Raw genomic sequence first — 20,519 nt, 5'->3', positions numbered from 1 at the left:
ACAAGAAGTATGGGGAGGGATCAGGGCTTGTTAATGTCTGAGGGGTGTGGGGAGGGATCAGGGCTTGCTAACCTCTGTGGAGTGTGGGGAGGGATCAGGGCTTATTAATGTCTGAGGGGTGTGAGGAGGGATCAGGGCTTGCTAACCTCTGTGGAGTGTGGGGAGGGATCAGGGCTTGTTAATGTCTGAGGGGTGTGAGGAGGGATCAGGGCTTGTTAATGTCTGAGGGGTGTGGGGAGGGATCAGGGCTTGTTAATGTCTGAGGGGTGTTTTGTTCTTATCCTTGCCTTGCAGCAGAGGAAGTGATGATGGTGTTTTGCTGTCTTTTTTCCCAGTGGATGCTAAGACAGGCATTGTTAGGACCCACCACATCACTGCTGGAAGGGAGTTCTATGTTCTCTTGCATGGTTTGTAAACAGGCATGGGATGCACTCAGTTCTGAACTGTTTTCAAGGATGGTTTTCAGTGAAAAGCCTTGGAAACTGCTCTCCTGAAGCAAATGTTTACTTCCGTACAGTGTAATGTCTCTGTCAAAGCAAGATTGAACAGGTTGGCTTGCAGCCCCTTACAGGATTGGTGTTTCCTCACCCTGGCATTGCTGTGGTAGTAATGTAAACCTAGCATGTGTGCACAGCACTGACCTGGCATGCCCATTTTACTGTGATGGGACTTGAAACAGATGCAAATGTGAAGCCTGGGCTATCTTCTGTGGCTTGAATGATAATGTCATAATTAACCAAAAAATATTAATCTGAAGTAGGTATAGATTTGGGGTGATCAACTTGTTAGCATGTAAAAAGAGTAACATTTTGAGGCTCTCGTGGTTCTTGACAGATACCATCTAAAGGGACCCCTAGCTGCTAGATGTGGGGTCATTCCATAACCATATAGTGGCTGTTTCTTCCTCATCTCCCAGAGATGGAATAGTCCCACTTGCCATGTCCTTTCTGACTACAATATCATCTCAAGTCAAGAAATTCAGGGAGAGACCGGGCGTGGTTGTACACGCCTTTAATCCAAACATTAGGAGGCAGAGGCAGGTGGATTTCTGAGTTTGAGGCCAGCCTGATCTACAAATATAGAGTGTGTTCCAGGACAGCCAGAGCTATACAGAGAAACCCTGTCTTGGAAAACCAAACCAAACCAAACCAAACCAAACCAAACCAAACCAAACCAAAGAAATCCAGGAAATAGGACTGATCCAGGTGTCAAAGGCCAAAGCCAGCAGGTGTACAAACACACACTATGTGACCTTTTTATTAAGCCAGCAGGTGCACAGACACACACTATGTGACCTTCTTATTACACTCCAGAGAATGTTTCCTTATAACTCTGTACTTTTAAGGACTTGTTTTTATATGCCATACTTAATTAATGACTGCTTCTATCATGAGACATTTCTAGACTCTTTGAAATTTATTTATTACATTTAGATTTTTAAAAAAACTCCAGGAGATTGAAGGCCCTTATGAACAGGGTTTTACAGAAATATCACTGTCTTTCTTATTCCTGGAAACTAAAAATTTGCTGTCCAACTTCAAAATGACAATAAAGGGGTGGAATAGTAGTGCTTGCATGTGCTTACTAAGATGAAATCACTCAGCCTCATGTTGCAAAACCGAATTCACCAGATTTGCGCTGAATCCAGGAGTCTGCATTTGTAGCATGAATCCAGGTAGCGCTGATTCTAGAGTTTTGAGATCCATGTATGAGAACTGTTGTCTGAGGTATAAAAGCGTCATCAGAAAGGTAAGTGATTTTAAGCATACAAGTGGCTGGTACAATGTATGTCTCCAATGATAAAAGTAGGTCATTTGTTTAATTAGATTACTGGAATATTTAGTAGATTGAATGAATATCACACAAGAACAGGGCTGTTTGATATGTCTCAAGTAGCAAACGTAGAAGAATTATTTTTTTATTATTCACAGAAAAAATACTTTTTGAGGATTATGCATAGCATAATCTGCTATCATGTTTTCATCCCCCACCTCTTCGTCTTCTACATTATTCCCAGTCTTTAAGTGAGTTTTTGTGAGCAGGAGTGAAAAATCCTAGTGGACATGACTCTAAACTCTCGTATCTCTAAAACAAGTCATTGAGTGTCCATGCACACACAAAATCCATAAAGGTTGGTTAAAGAAAAACCTTACGATATCCTTACTTTACAGGCATCCACAAAAATATCCGTAAAAAATTGGTTAAATAAAACCACATAGTGTCCTCATCTCACAGGCATGAGCCCTATCAGGAAGAAGTTAAGTGGTTTGCCAGGAGCCACAGAAGTGGGGAGCATTGGACTGAGGCTTGAATCCTGATTCCCAATTCCCAATTCCTGAAGCTTGCCTTCCAGTTTCACCCTGTGCTGTCTCACAGGTCACTTCCCAGGAAGACCCTGGAAGCACTGAGGTCCCCTGTCGCACTCTGGATATAATTTGATTTTGATGAAATGTGCTTTGCACATACATTTTCAGAACAAGAGAGCCTCCTTTTGTTTAACCATGGTACACCTGTGCAGCAAACTTAAAACCTGACATCCATATGAGGTCATAAAAAAATGCCCCAAAGGAAAAGACACACTTCTGTTTTCAAAATAAAAGCAGCATTTGTAATAAACAGAGCCAAGACAAGTTGAATTATAAAACATTGAACTCTGTCTGAGGTATGCACACTGAATTATCTTACAGTCTTCATGAGAAATGGGAACGGACAGCAGCACAGAGCAGGCGCAGCTGTATCGACACAGCTCTTTGGATTCTGAAAGAGACTGAGGGACCACACCTTTGGTTTCTTGTTCCTAAGTACGATGCCAACCATTGCTTTCGGCTTCCTGCCTTTCCCAGAGACTTCTCTAGATTTGTATTTCCAGGGCACCCAGACCCTGTCTTGCTTTCAATAAGTGTTCAGTAACAACAATAACACAGAAGTGACTGTTTATTCAGATGGAAGTTAACATGGGTGCGATAACATTTGAGATTTCTGTTTCCCACTCGTGAGGTTGTAAGGAAGCATACACACCAAGGCAGAGAACACATGGCCGAGGCAGGTTGAGAACAGCAGTGCTTATCTTTTGAGGTCAGTGTGTTTTCATATGTTCTTACATGTACTAGTTCCTTAACTAGCACCCACCAAGTGAGTAGGACCCATATTTATTTCAGTTTCACACATGAAACTCAAAGAAAACAGTAGTTACCAAACACTGTGATTACCTGAGTTTGTCTCAATTTGAACCTGGCTCTTCATCCATGTTTTAAATTCACTCAGCCAGACAGTGTGTGTGCAGACTCTCCTTTAGTAGAATAGTAGGCATCTCTTTAGAGCAGTGGTTCTCAGCCTAACACTGTGACCTCTTAATGCAGTCCTTCATGGTGTGGTAACCCCCAGCCATAAAATTATTTTCCTTGCTGCTTCATAACTAATTTTGCTACTGTTATGAACTATAATGTGAATATCTGGTAATCAGAAAGTTGTATGTAACCCTATGAAAGGCTTGTTCTACTTGCAAAGGGCTCGCAGCCCACAGGCTGAGAACCTCGGCTTTAGTGTCTGCCTTGTGTTACAGTGGACACAGCAACTTGGAGCTGACTCTGCTGTTTTCTTGGGTATTATGTTATTCAAGTCAATTTCTTCACCAGTGAAACTTACGACAATGACTGACTTTGAAGTAGTTTGGAGCATGGAAAAGGATTCAGTGGTGGATTTAACTGGAAAGGGACGGGTGTAGCAGAACACAAGGGACCTGAAGACCTAGCACAGCTAAGGTTCATTGTCTCTGCTTCTCTGGAGGGTCAGTTTAATTATCTCCAGCTGCTGCTGTGCCTTTCTGTGTTGTAGGTCACACATAAGGTGCTGACATATCTGCAGCTCCTTATGAGAGGATGGGACCTTCAGCCCAGTCACAATTCTACAAATCTCTTTTGGATTCTCACTCTCTGGTCAAGTCACTCTGAGGCTGTGACCTGAAGGCTCAGATACTAGAGCTTAGTCACTGGACTTCAGGGCCTGGGGCATAATATTGACTCCACTTAAACCAAATAGCTAGGGAGAGAGCTTTGCTTTATTTTTTGGGGTAGGGTGTTGTTCCAAATAAAGAATGTATTCTATATGTTGTTCCAAATAGAGAAGGTATTCTAGATGTGTACTGGTGACATTTTTTTTGGCAAATATTTTGATCTATGTTTGAGGTTGTATTTTAATTACAAGATTTTTCCCGTGGGTGGGTAGGGGAGTGGGGGTGGGTGGGTAAGGGGGACTTTTGGTGTAGCATTGGAAATGTAAATGAGCTAAATACCTAATAAAAAATGGAAAAAAAAAAAAAAAAAAGATTTTTCCCCTTCTTCTTCCCTTTCAAATCTCCTGTATGCACCACCCTGCTCTCCTTCAAATTTATGCCATTTTCTTTTTCAACAATTGTTAGTGAATACATGTATGTATATACATATTCCTAAATGTTGAGTTCATATACATATTCACACATACTGTTATTTGTATATATGTTTTCAGGGCTGACCATTTGGCCCTGGAAACCAATTGTTGTGTTCTTCCGTGGGGAACCCCCGACCTCTCACACTCCCAGATTTCCTCCATTGCCTGTAGTTCTTTCTGTAGCTCTTATGGGCTCAGCCCTGTCTGGGTTGGCATGTTTGTTGGTGTCCTTCTTGCTCAGCTCACATTTGAGCGGCCATGCTGGAGAGACTTTCTGGATGCAGCTTCTGATGTTACTGAAGACACAGTCTCACAGCAAAGTCCCTGATCCTCCGCCTTTTGCACTCTTTCTGACCCTCTTTTGCAATGTTCCTTGAGCCTTAGGTGTGGGAGTGCTCTGGAGATGTGGCCACTGGAGATGTGACTTGACAATTGCATTTTAATTGGCTGTGGTTTTTCATAGTGGTGACAAAGAGAAGTTTTCTTGATTAGGGATGAAAACTTCACTTACCAGTGGTGTAAGGACAACTGTCTGTAGATTGTCATTATGGAGTATGCTGCAATAACTGTGACTTCACTAGCCCTGGATACTTAGCTAGATTTTCAGTAGCAGGCAAAGTATCCCTATTGCTCAGAGGGTCGTAATTCCAATTAGAGAGCAGTTGGTTACAGCTCAGGGATTTTAATCTATAAAATGTGACCATAAGATTGCTTTTCTACCAAATATATGTCTTTAACTGTAACATTTTATGGTTTCCAGGTCTCTATTACATTCAATTGCCTCATTGGCAACATACATAAATCTAATAGTTAATTTTATTTATTTTATTGTTTTTTTATTCCATTTATTTGTTGAAAATTGTATACACATAGACAATGCATCCTGATCCTATCTAATTCCAACTCTTCTTCCCACTCCACTTGTACATCTAAGTGATACATGCCTCTTCAAGTCTTACATCTTCTGTAACAGAGCATCTATACCTGACACGAACTTAAGTGTGATGGTTAATTTTATGCATCAGCACCAGTGGGATATCCAGATACCTGGCAAAACATTATTTCTGGATGTGCATATAGGAGTGTTTCTGGGGTAGATTAGCATTTAAATCATACTCAGTAAAGACATTTGTCCTCATGAGTACTGGTGGGCATCATCCAATCCATTGAAGAGAGAATGAAAAGGTAGAGGGAGGGCAAATTCTCTTTCCTTTGCCTGGGACATCCGATTCTAGTTCTTAGGACTTTAGAATCCGAGTCTTAAACCAGTGACACAGCTGGCTCCCCTGGGTTTTCAGGCGCTGGACTCAAGATCAACCATACCACCTGCTTCCCTTGTTTTCCAGCTTATGCGTGGCATGGGCTTCTTGTCTTACATAATTTCAGGAGCCCAGTTCTACAATAAATCCCATTTATATTTATCTCTATTAGTTGTTTCTCTGACTAATATAGCTCAGTATTTCACCACTACCTTAAATTCAGTAGACAAAACCTGAACTATCCACTGTATTCCCCTTCAAGCATGTCTCTTCTCTGTATCTCAGCTAATGGTGCTCCTGTCCATCTGGTTGGCCACGGGAGATGTATGTGAGCTCCTTCTCTATTTCTAGGCTAGCTTATCTCAAATAATCACTCAGGCTGTTGGTTCTAGCTACCAACTGTCAGCTGTGTCTGATTTTTCTCATTTGCTATTGTCACTAACTTCGTTCTGGTTTTCATCTTTCTTAGATTAGTGGCATTATTACTAGGGAATTTTCTACAATGCAAATTTCTTCTCCAATTAACACTATAGAGACTTCCTTCCTTCCTTCCTTCCTTCCTTCCTTCCTTCCTTCCTTCTTTCCTTCCTTCCTACCTTCTCTTCTACTTCTTCTCCTCCTTCTCCTCCTTCTCCTTCTATTCCTTTCCCCCTTCCTTCTCCTCCTCTTCCCTCTCCTCCTCTGTCTTTGCTTTCTTTTTGAAAAATGAATGTTGAATTTTTTTCTTTGTAATGCTAAGTCTCCTTCTTTACTGTCCCCTGGACCTATGTTTTGTGTCTGATCCCTTTCTGTTTCCTTTTGAAATTCCAGCATTTGGTTCTGTTGATCCTGAAACAGGATGCTGCCTCCCAACTCCAGACCTGGCAGTGGGCTTACAGGTTACTTTTCATTACAGAGTTAACTGATCAACGGCAGTATGGTAGCCGTGGCAGCAGCTTACTATTCAGAGTGCCCATAACTTTCCATTTTGTTTGTAAACTGAGTCTATTTACTTACTGATTGAGGTCCATCCGAAGGTTAAATCCCTTTGTGCTGGAATATTCAATTCACTCCCGAAGACAAAAGACAGTGATTGTTAGAAGTGGCATGATTATTCTTGGGGAAAATGACTTCCAAGGGTGAGAGATGTTGCTAGTGGTAAAGCACATGTCTAGCACACCCAGGAATCTCGCTTTGACTCATGGTACTGCCAAAAATGAAATATCTAGTTCTATGCTTCATGGGCATAATTGGCCATGGGTAGAGCCTTAGGGAGGTCTCAGAAATACTGAGTGTGTCACTCGGAAGGGGGAGCTTCTTTAACCCATTCTCCTCGGGGAGTGGACAGATGAACTTATTAACCTCAGAGAGGCAGAAAGTATATAAGTTTAAGGGGGAAAACATGGCCTTCGTTGAAGGAAACAAAGCCACACATTAGCATGGCCTATGGACAGAGGAAGGAAGACTAGTTAGGGGAAGGTGAGATTAGGGAGGCTGGTGGGCTCAGAGGGCCTATGTTAGGGAAGCCAGACCAGAAGGCCTAGCAGCTTAGTGTTGGGATGAAGGTTCAGGATAAATGCTAAACTGGGAAGGGCTGGTGTTGACAGGGAAGAGGAGAAATGTGGTAGTCAGAAATGCAGTGGATTAGCGGGTCATATTCTAGGCCTGGGCTACCCATAGACTAGCTGTGTATACTTGTCTGAGGCACATATTTCTCTGGGCTTTTGCCAGGGTGTATTGGGGGAAGTCACTGTTTTAAATCAGGTTAGTTTTACTACAGTACAGCACCATTTGCAAAGCTATAGCATGCAATGATGTAGTCGGTACATATAGATTGTAGAGTTTTCAGAGTTCCTTCTGGGAGTTTACCTCACAACTTTGCCATTAAGAAACTCTACAGCAGGGCTGGAGAGAGGACTTAGCAGTTAAGGGCACTTTTGGGCTCTGCAGAGAACCTGGATTCTATTTCCAGCACCCATGTGACTGATAAGCATTCACAACTCCAGTGCCAGCATCTGACCTTGGCACTCCTTGAAGTGTACATAGGTTTACAAACCTATATATGAAATAAAATAAAGGAATATGATCATTAGTTTCACCGTGTCTGATTTTTGTGCTCCTTAAAGAAGTGGGCAACCAATGTTGGATTTACACTTTCATTGTGTTATTATACTTTATTTTTAAAAGTATTTTTTAAAAATCCAAGTATAGCCAGGTGGTAGTGGTACATACCTTTTATCCCAGTAGACAGAGAGGCCAGCCTCGATTACTACAGAGTGAGTTCCAGGATAGCCAGGGTCACAAGGTAAAAATCTTGTTTTGAAAAACCAAACCACCACCAAAACCTTGAGCATATTTTTTTTAGGATCTGAGCTTATTTTAAACCATTTTAAAAAGGCAATGTTCAGAAAGTCATAAAAATGAAGAACACTTTATAAGTCACTGCTTCTTGTGCTCTCATAGGTCAGAGGTTTTAATCAGAATGGACCATGAACTTGAGGAGAGGGCCACGGCGCTTTTTCCCTGGGAGGGAGCTGCAAGTACTCTTCCTTGGTGAAGCACTCTGTCTCAGTGTGCAGTGAGTCTGTATCTGGGCTGGCAAAGCACTGAGATAAATTCCCACAAGATCTGATTATAGCAAGATCTTGGACAGGTGCTTATCTCTCATTAATAGTGTTTTCATCCACACTAATTATGTGGTTGTGTGACATAGCCTTGCAAAGCATATCCTGCTGTGGTAAAGCTGAACTGATTTAATCCGTTGATTTCCCCAGTGACTTTGGGGATAGTCCCAAGGACAGAATCCAGAGACTCAGCTGATATTATTTGGAAAAATGACTTTTACGGTCAATCCAGGAACATGTCATCAGATTTCTTATACAGATTTGTTTCTAGGAGATGGAAACCGATCCCCTTCTGTGATTAACCTTTGGCTCTGAAACTTCTTACAATTCGTGGTCTGTTTATGGCCGAAGGGAAATGCTGAGGTGTCAGAGTCTCTGCAGTTGTTACATCACCTCTTCTAGGACCTAAACAGATGCAACCAGCTTTCCATTTGTGTTTGCTCATTTTTCTTTAAGTTTCTGTTTCTCTGTGTTACTAGCAGAAGCAGTTCCAGACTGTTCCCACAGCACTCGTAGATAGGAGCCGTGTCCAGAGAACTTTGCCGAGGCAGCAACAGTGTTACCCATGGCTCACCCAGTGTTGGAGCAGATGCAGCCACAGCACTGGGTGCTGTCATGGAGCTGGAGAAATGGTCAAGAGCATGTGTTTCTGTAGAGGAAGGATTTGAGGTTCAGTTCCCTGAACCCACATGTTGGCTCCTATTCCAGGGACTCTGATAAGGACACCAGGCACCCACGTGGTGCACATAAATGCAGAAAGGCAAACACTTAAACATACATTTTTTTTTAAAAGAAGCTTAAAAAATTCTGTTGTTTCCTGCTGATTCCCTGAGGGTCCAAGGGAAAGGTTGCTGTGGCCCAGGTTCGTTTCCACTGTAGACCCGTGAATATTAACTAGCTTAGCTGTTAACCTGTGAACTGTGATTTAAGTCTTAACCCATAATTGCTTGTCCATGCCAACTAGTCTGTCTAACTAGTAACTAAAGGAAAAACTGTTTTTCCTTTAGTTGCTAGTTAGAACCTTAGTTCCAAAAGTGCTTCTTTCTGGCTGCAGACAGGGAAAGAGCCAATGTTAAGGAAGGTACGCTGAACTCTGTGGCAAGAAGGAGGCTCCATGTGGTTTCAGTGTCTATAAGACCTGGGGACACAATGCCCATGAATCTGTTGTCAGCAGTGACCATTAGGAATCAGCTCAACCTAGGAGTGCTTGTATGTTGTCGGGGTCATGGAAAGGTCACAGGAAGGCAGCTCAGGCAACTGAAACCATTTACTTTTAACCACTCCCCCCGCCCCCCAGCGCCACGTTATAGATATTAAGGTGGATTTCAGTTTATTTTTGTGTTGTGTACTGGTAAAGGTGATGGCTACCAAGCCTGATGACCTGGGTTTGATACTTGGAACCCTCAAGGTGGAAGAAGGAAGTCCTCTGAACTCCACACCCACCCCGTTATCCTTGCACACTCACACTCAGCCACCAAAGCTCAACAACAGGTAAACACACGAAACAATGTGAAGTTAGTTTTTCAGTTTAATTATTTTGTAGCCAACCCACAATGCCGTGGGTGTTCATCCCCTAGTGGCAGTAAGTGCAAGTCTAACTTTATCTTATTTTCAGGACGTGATTTGGAGGCTCAATGTGAAAAATCAGCCTATCGTGGATGGAAGTAACTGTGCCACCGCATCTTACCCATCTCCACACATGCATCACGCACCCTAATCCCACCCACCTCCGCATCTCCCTGCCCCTTCATATCTACTTTCCTCCCTTGCAAGCTCCCCACCAAAAGAAAAAAAATCTTATTGTGGGTCTGTAGTGTGTCACGGTGTATCACACAATATATATCCTTTTGTTCACCATCTTTACTTCAAGTATTCATTGTATTGAGTCATTGCTCTGGTTTGAGGCCCATGACTTCTACACCATCAATACTAGATCCTCAGTGGGACTCTTCTTGGCTATCCTGTTGTCCTGTGTCATGGAGATCTTATGGCTTTGAATCTCAGGACTGGCTCCTTTACTTGCTTCTACAGTTTATAGATGGGGTGGATGCTGGGGTGGGCCAACTCAAAGCCCTGAGTCTGGGCCTGGATGGTAGCTGAGCTGGTCAGCTCTATACTGCACCTATACTACCAGGGTGAGCCTCTCCAGTACTGCCCCAGCTAGTTCACCTAGTGCTTCAGCTGGCAAAGGGAAGGGTCAGTTTCCCTGCTCTCATACCCTCAGGCTGTCTTACCCATGCTCACAACACCAGGGCCAGCTGTACTGTGTGCACAGGGAAGGTGCAGGACCTGCTCTCCCCATTGCTATAGTGGGTGAGGGACAGGGAGTGAGGGTGTGAAGATTTGAAGGAATGAGGGGTGGGTGTGAGGATATTTTTATTTATTTTAAAAGAACATTACAAATGAAACATCCTGGCAGTTGTACTAGTACATTAGTACTATTGAAAAGTGTTGTCTAGTTCCGCCCCCACCCCCACCCCGCTCTAGCTCTGGTATTGGAGGTCAAACCGAGGGTCTTTCCTTGCTAGGCATCCTACTACAGATCTCCATACCCAGAGGCCTTTGTTTTCTTGAGACAGGGTTTAGCTATAGAGCTCAAACTGGCATTGAACTCCCTCTTCCTCCCCACCACACCAGGAACTCTAGCCTTGAATCTCCCTTTGCACATGTGAGTGAATGTAAACTCTGCTAACTGGGTACTTTAACTGGAAGTCTGTTCTAGTGCAGCTGCCATGTGCTTTCCATGCTCTGCTCACGGAATTGTTAGACCGTACTATAATTAGAGATACTTTCTCTTCTTTTTTCTGGATGGTGCTAGAAACTGAACCCAGGGCCATATAAGTACTAACCACATATCCTGCCACTGATCTCTAGCCCCTAGAGCCTCCTTTATGGAAGTGAATGCATCCTTTTCCCTGAGTAAATTAACGAATGAAGACTTACAAGGAAGATTAAAACCATCTTCCACCAAATTCTGTGGCATGGTCTGGGACTATTGCTTTTGGCTCTGTCAGAGGATTTACAGTCCCTGAAGGGATCTCTTGAATTTGGCAAGTGCTTCCTGCTTGCTGAATGACACATTCCTCTGGCAGTGGGTAGGTGGAGTGGGAGTAGTCCTGTACAGTTTGCTCAGCGTGGACATTGCCAGGAAACCTAAAGTCTTTGCTTGTGAAAGCTCACAGCCTAGCTTTGCAAACCCCAGCGGATCAGGAGAAAGTCATGCCAAGCCCCAGAGGAAAGCAAGGGTTTTAAGGAGGACAGAATCTTCCTTTTCTCGTTCCCTTTACATCTCATTCCAGACTGTAAATCTGTCTTCCATCTTGGATTGGCTCATTGTTCGTAAATGCTGAGTAGACACATTTTGGCTGAAGTAGACTGATTAAACCTTCAAAAAAATCCCCAAAGGGAAAACACAGTCTTCCATCTCCCTCTGGTGGATGTTTGTAGTACACACGGCTCTGTCAAATTAAGGAAAGCATGAACTTCAGAAATGCAAATATGTATATGTAATAGACATCGTAAAGCATAGTTCAGACACCAGCACCGTGCATTGGTATTTTCCTTATTCTAATTAAATTACATATCCACTCTATAATCTTGTTTCACTTCAAAGGGTTTACTTACACTTTGAAAGTTTAAATAAGCAGTTCTTTGACACAAAGCGTTTTATGGGGTCTCCACTCCTCTAGAAAAAGAAACCTTCCTTTTCTCTTCCTATTGTAACAGAGGTAGATCAAGGGGCAGACTACATACAGTGTTGACATTTCTGGTTGACACCTGGGCAGTTCTCTGGGAACGTCCCATGGGAACTCATAGTGACCTTGTTCCTAGGCAGGCTTCATTTGTGCTGTAGCACCAGACTGACAGGTCTCTAGGGAGCACAGGCCCCTGATTGGCGGGTGTCTAGGCAGCACAGGCCCCTGGCGGGTCTCGAGGGAGCATATGCCCCAGTGGTTTCCTTTGGGGTCCTCTGCCTCAGGTGATGCTCAGACATTTGGAGACCTTTCTCTTGGGACCTCAGTGGTCACTCATCCGAATTGTTCCCTTCAAATGTGGCAATGACATGTGGCCACTGCTTTCTGCAGAGCCCCACATGCTGTGACCATTGTCATCATGTCCTCCTATCTTCAATCAGGCTCAGGCCTCATTTGGAGGCCAGACTGAAGACAGACCACGTGTGTCTTCCATTGTCCCCATGTGAGTTTGATGGTTTTTAAGTTAACTGTCAGAAGTTCTGCTTCTTTTCTAAATTGTTTTCCTTTAAGCAAGTCATCTCTGAAGCCCAGTCATGAATAGCACTGATAAAACATTATTACAGTTATGTTTAAATAAATGCCCTTCTTGATTTTAAGCTCTCTGAATAGAATGGGCACCATTTTATAATTTAATATTTAAAATTAAAAATGCAAAATTTTCTCCTTGGGAAAATCTAGGGATTTTATTACATGCAGTATATTCTTGTGACACTCATCATCCCCAGATCTTAATAGCTCAGCACCCCACACTCTACCTCATGTTACCTTTTTTGCTGTCCTGTATTTATCTATTCTCAGCCCCCCCCCACATTGCTTTACCTTGCCCACAATGTCATAAACTGAAACTTGTATTAAGTGACATTTTGAAACTGAATTTTTTCCCTCCTTATATCATTGGTATTTATTGATGTCTTTTCTTGTTCCAAATTTACACATTAAAGCCCTAATCCCCAACATTATCATATTGGTAGGGCCTTTGAGGGGCCCCTAGGTTTGAGTTAGGTCATGAATGCGGAGTCCCCATGATGACATTAGTTCCACTACTGGATGAAGCAGAGAGCAGAGGTCGCTCCCTCCTGTGAGGATAGCGATAAGACTGTTCTCAGCCAGAAACTGAGCCTGAAGGTAAATTGACCCTGGACTTTTCAGAGTTTAGGAATGTGATTGAATTTATCCTGCTAGCCCAGGCTGGCACCAGGCTAGCCCAGTGCAGAAGTTGGTTCTTTCTTGTTTCTGAATGGCATCCAATGATTGGACCCACCCAGATACATTTGATTTTTTTTCTAGGTTTGTTGATCATAAAGGCAGCTGCTAAAATATTTTTGTAGGTTTTCATTTTTATTTCTGGAGGATAAATACCTAATACTGACATTTCTCCAACATATGACAGTTACATAGTTAGTATTACCAGGAGCTCTCCAGGCATTTTCTAGACTGGCTAAGTCAGTCCAAATTTTACCCACATATGTGACAGTTCTGGTTCTTCCACCCAGTATTTGGTTTTTATGTGTAAAATTATTTATTTATCATGATCATCATTACTAGTGTGTGTGCACATGCACATGTGTGTTTACCATATGATGTGTGTTTGGCTCATGTGTGAGGGCCCATACATATGTGGAGGTTGGACTTTGTCCATCCAGTTTTCTTCCACCTTCATGTGAACTCCAGGTCTCAAACTCAGGTTGTCGGGTTCACATGGCAAGTGGCTTTCCCACTGATCCATCTTGCTTGCCCCATTTGTTCTTAATTTTAGTAATGTTGTTAGGTGTATGTAGACCCCATCATAGGTTTAATTTGCATTTCCATGATGGCCACTGTTGTGAATGTTCCTCTAAGCTTTCAGAGCTCTTTGGACTGGGCGCAAATCCTTTAATGTCCCCTGACTTGTGTTGTATTCAACCACTGTGTGCCTTGTCCCTTAAATCTAAGTTGGTTTTTTTTTTTTTTTTTTTTTTTTTTTTTACAGAGGAAAGGTTTTCTTCCTATGATTTTAGTTCTATTGTAGAATACGAGCATAAATATGTAAGCTTATATTATTCTAACATTTTTTTAAATAAAAGGAAACCCATTTATTTACAGTTTGGCCAAACAGAGTGGAGGAAAGATTCCTAGTTTGTTATTGGACCTAGGGTTCACAACCTCTGCTCCAAGTCAGGTCTAGCCTCTTGTCTCCAATAATCCAATCAAAAGAGACAAATTAATAATGGAAAGCAGAAAAAAGAGATTTATTCAATATGGACACACTGGGAAGAGGGACAAAGAATTCAAGCAGCCCTCCCAAGTTTGTCTGTCTCCAGGGTCAAACTCCAGAGACAAGGGTGGTGTTCATGTCTAAATGGAATGGTTGCTTGATCTAGGCACTGGGAGTGCTATGGAGTAAGGTTGGATTAGGCTGGTTGTCTTCTTGTGTGAATGTATTCAAGTTCTGGAGATGTAGTTCAGTTGAGCACTGTCTAGTATGTGCAAGACCCTGAATTTGTCTCTAGCAAAACACACACACACACACACACACACACACACACACACACACCACACCACACACCACACACACACATCACACACACATGATGTGTTTTTAATACTGGCATTCTGTAGATGTGGTTTGAAAACAAATTTTTTTTTTGAGACAGGGTTTCTCTGTATAGCCCTGGTTGACCTGGAATCACTATTGTAGGCCAGGCTGTCCTTGAACCTGGAGATCCTCTGCCTCTGTCTCCCAAGAGCTGGGGTTAAAGTCATGTGCCACCACCGCCACCCAGATGAAAATCAATTTTACTTTAAGGTAAATCTTAATTTTTTGCTGGCAGAGGAAATAACTAATCCTTCTTTCTCCCAACACACATCATGACCCTCAAACCCTGCTGGGAGAATTTGGTAGTAACTCACAGTATTGGAACACAAGAGCCTTGGGGCTCTGTGGAGAGGGGCCTTGCCAGCAGCGATGCAGGCTGGCTGACAGAGAGGCCTTCCTGAGTGCCAATCAACTGGCTTTTTGGATCCATCAAGCTGGACACTTAGAATAATGCTCTTGACTTGGAGAGTCTAGAAGAGTGTGGATATGCATGGGAAAGTGCCTGATTATTTTGTTTCCACTTCTTCAAACCAATTTTCCATAAAGCAGAGAGAATCTGTATTATCACATCTGATGGGTGAGACTTCATCTAAATCCAGACAGGCACGCCCTGGTGAGGTCTACACTTTTTTCTTCAGTAATTTACTGCTTCCTCTGCCTGAAAAAATCTAGTAAACCAAGTAACAATGGGGTTGTGGAGAAAAGGAATTGTTCTCATCTTTAAAATAAGAAACACCATGTTTTGGCAAAAGCAGCCCTAACTTGCTACTGTAAACATCAGCAATCCTGCCACAGACAGCTGTGTGCTGGTGGCTCCCCCACCCCGGGAAATGTGTCCACAGTACAGACATACACATTGGACCCAGACAGCAACAATGGAGAATGGGACCTGGAGGTCTTTTCCCAGGTTTTATCTTTAGCAGGCATCAATGTCCAATGTGGTAAGTCAGCTACCAAGTTCTCCCAGAAAGACTCTGGCTTCCTCTGTTTGTATGAAGTTTCCTCCAAGTGTGTGGCTGGAGAGACCCAAGTCCACAAAGAACAGCAGTACAGGACGGGATTAATGTCACCTGTCTTTCCTTGTCTGCTCTGCTCTTGAGGGTAATGCACTTCTACAACACAAAGCAACTTGAGACCCACACATGTCTCTTCATGACAATGTGTACATATTAAAGAAACAAAAAGGCAAAAGATAGAAGTTTTGTTGGCTCTCTCAAAGCTGAGCTGAACATACCACTATGAAGAAACTTTATTTTGGAAATAGATTTGAACATATTTAAAGAAATACAAATGGCTTTATTGTTTTGGAAGAAGAATACAGTCATCTGGCTGTTTTCGAGGTCATGAAAGTTAGGAAATGGCTTGAGTTTCAGAAACTTTTATGTAGACACAGTACGGCCACACTATGAAAACAGATGGAAGGTGCAGATGCTAAAGTGTAGATTGGCCAGTGATTGATCAAGGAGATGTGTGAGATGCCTGCCATCCTGTCCATTTATTTCCCAGACTCTGGCACATCAGCCCCTGGTTAAGGCAGATTTTCAGGTTTTATTTCCAAAATTTGTAATATAGTAAGTAGTCTTGAATGGGTTTTGAGAATTTGCATTTTTAATGATTTGTTTTTAGAAAAGAACATTTTAAATTTATGGCACCTTTATGCATATAGGTAATATATATTGATCATTTCCAGTGTAAATTACTCTCTAAGTAGTGAGCCTCCCAGTATCCCCTCCTACCTTCCTGTTCTTTTAAAACCTCTAAAGCCCATCAAGTGACGCCAGCATGAGCATTCGTCCAGTCAGCTCCTATTCCCTAGCAGCCATTAATTGTCAGTAGCTTCTGAGCTAGTGGTGGAGCCATGGAAGCCCCTCCCTCATCCATGCTAGAATGGCTTGATCTCCTGCAGCTAACAGAAGCTGCTGAGTCCACTAGCCATATCATGTGCAGAAGACAGCATTCTACAGCATGTCTTCCATTCTGGGTTCTAGGCCCCTTTTGTCCCATGGTCTGCAATGTTACGTGAGTTGGAGGGTGGCGGATATAAATCTCCCATTTGGCGTTGAGTACTCAACAATCACTTATTCTTAACACTTTGACCAGTTAGGAGTTTTTACATTGACTGCTGGTTTTTGTAAACAGAAGCTTCTCTGATCAAGATGGAAAACAACATCAATCTATCATTACAAACACACATATTTAGAAGATAATTTCGTAACATGTCTACTTAGCAAAACAACTGTAGTAGGTCCCTACCTCCCAAGGTCTGTGACTTTTCCAGTTATGGGTTTTTGACCAGGTGTACTGTGCTAAGCATGAATTCGTTACTGTGGTGCAGGCCTCGCATCCAATGAGAAAGTGGTTGGCTACCTTCAGAACTGACAGGCCATTGCTGCACCAGAAGGACCATCTTGCCTGAGAAATTATTATTGTAGCATGAAAAGTCCAGTGCTAGTCAAGTCCCTTGGTGATTTTCTTCCCCAGTGTCCTGCAGTACCCTCTAGTATCAACAAACTTAGCCTGTCGGGAAGTTTTCAGGTCATTTCTAGCTTGATTTCTGTGTCCAACAAACAAAGTGTGTTGTGTCCTCAGCAGCAGAATCTTACTTAGCAAAGGCAGGCAACTCAGAGCAATGACAGCAGCCTGTGTGGTTGAGACTCCCCAGGCCTCCAATCAGTATCTTATAAGGAGGTATCCCAGGCTTGCCATGTACCCATGTATTGTCATTAAATATTCTTTTAAAAATATATTTATTAGTTCTGGATGTGGTGATGCACACCTTTAATCCCAGACTTTGGGATGCAGAGGCAAATAGATCTGTGATTTTGAAGTTAACCTGGTCTGCTCTACATGTCAAATTCCAGGATAGCTAGAGCTATATATGGAGACCCTGTCCCAGAATACCAAAACACACACACACACACACACACACACACACACACACACTTTTTTGAAAAAATTATTTATTTTTTACTTGTTCACTTTACATCCCACTCACTGTCCCCCTCTGGATCACCCCCTCCCACAATCCTTCCACCATCACCCCTCCCCTTCCCCTGGGTATCTCCTCACCCTGGGACTTTAAGTCTCTATGAGGCTAGATGCTTCCTCTCCCACTGAGGCAAGATAAGGAAGGTCAGCTACATGAACTGGCAACAGCTTTTGGGATAGCCTCAGTTCCAGTTGTTTGGGACTCACATGAAGACCAGGCTGCACATCTGCTACATATATGTGAGGAGGCCTAGGTCCAGCCCATGTATGTTCTTTGGTTGGTGGTTCAGACTCTGAGAGCCTCAGAGTTAAGGTTAGTTGACTCTGTTGGTCTTCCTGTGGAGTTGCTATCCCCTTTGGGGCTCACAATCCTTCCTCCCATTCTTTCATATGAGTCTGTATTTGTCTGAGCAGCTGGGTGAAACCTCTCCGAGGACAACATGCTCCTGTCTCTAAGCATAACAGAATATCATTACTAATGTTAGGGATTGGTGCTTGCCCATGGGATGGTCTCAAGTTGGGCCAGTTATTGGCTATGCCCTTAGCCTCTGCTCCCTCTGCATGCCTGCATTTCTTGTAGACAGGAAAAATTTTAGGGTGAACGTTTTCTGGGTGGGTTGGTGTCTCTATCTCTGTACTGGGGTTCCTGCCAGGCTAGAAGGGGTGGCCTCTTCAGGTCTTATATTCCCAACGTTGTGAGTCACAGTTTGGCACCTCCATTATCCCAGGTCTCTGTCTTATCCTGGAGATTTCCCTCACCTCCTCACCCCTGTCAGTTGCAGTTTTCCATTCATTTTCATGGCCATCTAGCCATCTATCCTGTCCTTCCCCACACCTGATCCTGAACCCCCAATTCCCCCCCTCCTCCTCTCTCCCACCCAGTTCTCTCCCTCCATCTGCCTCTTACAACTATTTTATTCCACCTTCAAAGTGAGATTCAAGCTTCCTTTCTTGGACCTTTCTTCTTGTTTAGCTTCATTGTATCTGAAGAGTGTAACATGGTACCTGTATTTTATGGCTAATATCTACTTATAAGTGATATATACTATGAATGCCCTTTTGCGACTGGGTTACCTCACTCAGGATGATATTCTCAAGTTCCATCCATTTGCTTGCAAAATTCTTGATGTCTTGGCTTTTAATAGCTGAATAGTATTCCATGGTGTAGATGTACCATATTTTCTGTATCCATTCTTCACTTGAGGGACATCTAGATTGTTTCCAGTTTCTGGCTATTACAATTATTACTGCTATGAACACAGGTGAGCAAGTGTCCTTGTGGAATTTTGAAGTATATTTTGGGTATATGCCCAGGAGTGGTATAAACTGGGTCTTGAGGTAGAATTATTTCCAGTTTTCTGAGAAACCTCCAGATTGATTTCCAAAATGGTTGTACAAGTTTGCACTCCCACCTGCCATGAAGAAATGTTCCCCTTGCTCCACATCTTCACCATTATGTGCTGCCCTTTCAGTTTTTGATCTTAGCCATTCTGATGGATATAAGATGGATCTACAGAGATGTTTGATTCACATTTCCTTGATGACTGAGGACTTTAAACATTTGTGTTTAAAGTGTTTCTTGGCCATTCAAGATTCCTCTGTTGATAATTCTCTTTTGAGCTCTGTACCCCATTTTTAAATGGGATTCTTTGGTTTGTTGGTGTCTAACTTCTTGAGTGTTTTTGTAAATTTTGGATATTAGCCCTCTGTCAGATGTAGGGTTGATGAAGACCCTTTTCCAATCTATAAGCTGCAGATTTGCTCTTTGCCTTACAGAAGCTTTGCAGTATTACTAGGTCCCATTTACCAATTGTTGATCTTAGAGCCTGGGCCATTGGTGTTCTGTTCAGGAAATTGTCTCCTGTACCAATGCATTCAAGGATGTTTCCCACTTTCTTTTCTATGAGATTGAGTGTATATGGCTTATGTTGAGCTCTTTGATCCACTTGGACTTGAGTTTTGTGCAGGGTGATGAGTATGGCTCTGTTTTCATTTTTCTACAGGCAGACATCCAGGTAGATCAGCACCATCTGTTGAAGTTGCTTTCTTTTTTTCCACCACACACATGTATTTAAAAGGTGTTTTATTATATATTTTAGGGGCCGTAGAGATGGCTCAGCAGTTAACTTGGGTACTCTTCCAAATGATCTGGGTTCTAATCCCAGTACCAACATGGCAGCTCACAGCCACATGTAACTCCAGTTGCAGAAGATCAGACATTGTCCTCTGGCCTATGCAAGCACAGAGGTATGCATATTCACAGATATTCACACAGGCAAAACACTCATACATACAAAGTAAAATAAATTTAAAAAATCTTTATAAAATTCTGTATTTTAACTGGCGCACAGAATAGTGGATTTCTCTAAGATTTTTCATCTATTCTTAGTTTTGGTTAGCTTGTCCCACCATTATTTTCTTCCACCTCGCTGCCCTGATTCTTGCTCAAACTTTTAGCCTCTAGCATCCCATCTTGCTTTTAATGAACTTGTCTGTAAGGTCAGTGATCTGGTCTGATTGCACATTAAGAACCTCTAGTTTGTTAAGGGCCTGCTTTTATCTAGGATGAACTTTTCTTGGACACAAGATATTACCCCAGTCAAGGAAATTGTTTAAATAATTACTCCATCTTCTGACATCAGTGTCTCTGATACAAACTCTAAGAGCACAAATGTACTGTGATGGTGTCCACCTGTTGAGGATGGAAGGGCCTTCCCCCCCACCCCATTCCATCTATGGCTATAGAAAGTCCCCCAAGAGGCTGTCTATAATCATTGTTTCCTTCTCTCTTATAAGCCCCCTCCAAATGAGACTAATCAGAATCTCTCAAACATTCCTGCGAAAATAGTTCTTCTCAGAGTTAACCCATTACACTGGTGACTACAGTGGGCAGTGTTAGGTATGTCGCATCAGC

This window comes from Mus musculus, chromosome 18 (assembly GCF_000001635.26).
Source record: "Mus musculus strain C57BL/6J chromosome 18, GRCm38.p6 C57BL/6J".
Taxonomy (NCBI): domain Eukaryota; kingdom Metazoa; phylum Chordata; class Mammalia; order Rodentia; family Muridae; genus Mus; species Mus musculus.
Note: the sequence above shows the minus strand (reverse complement) of the source record.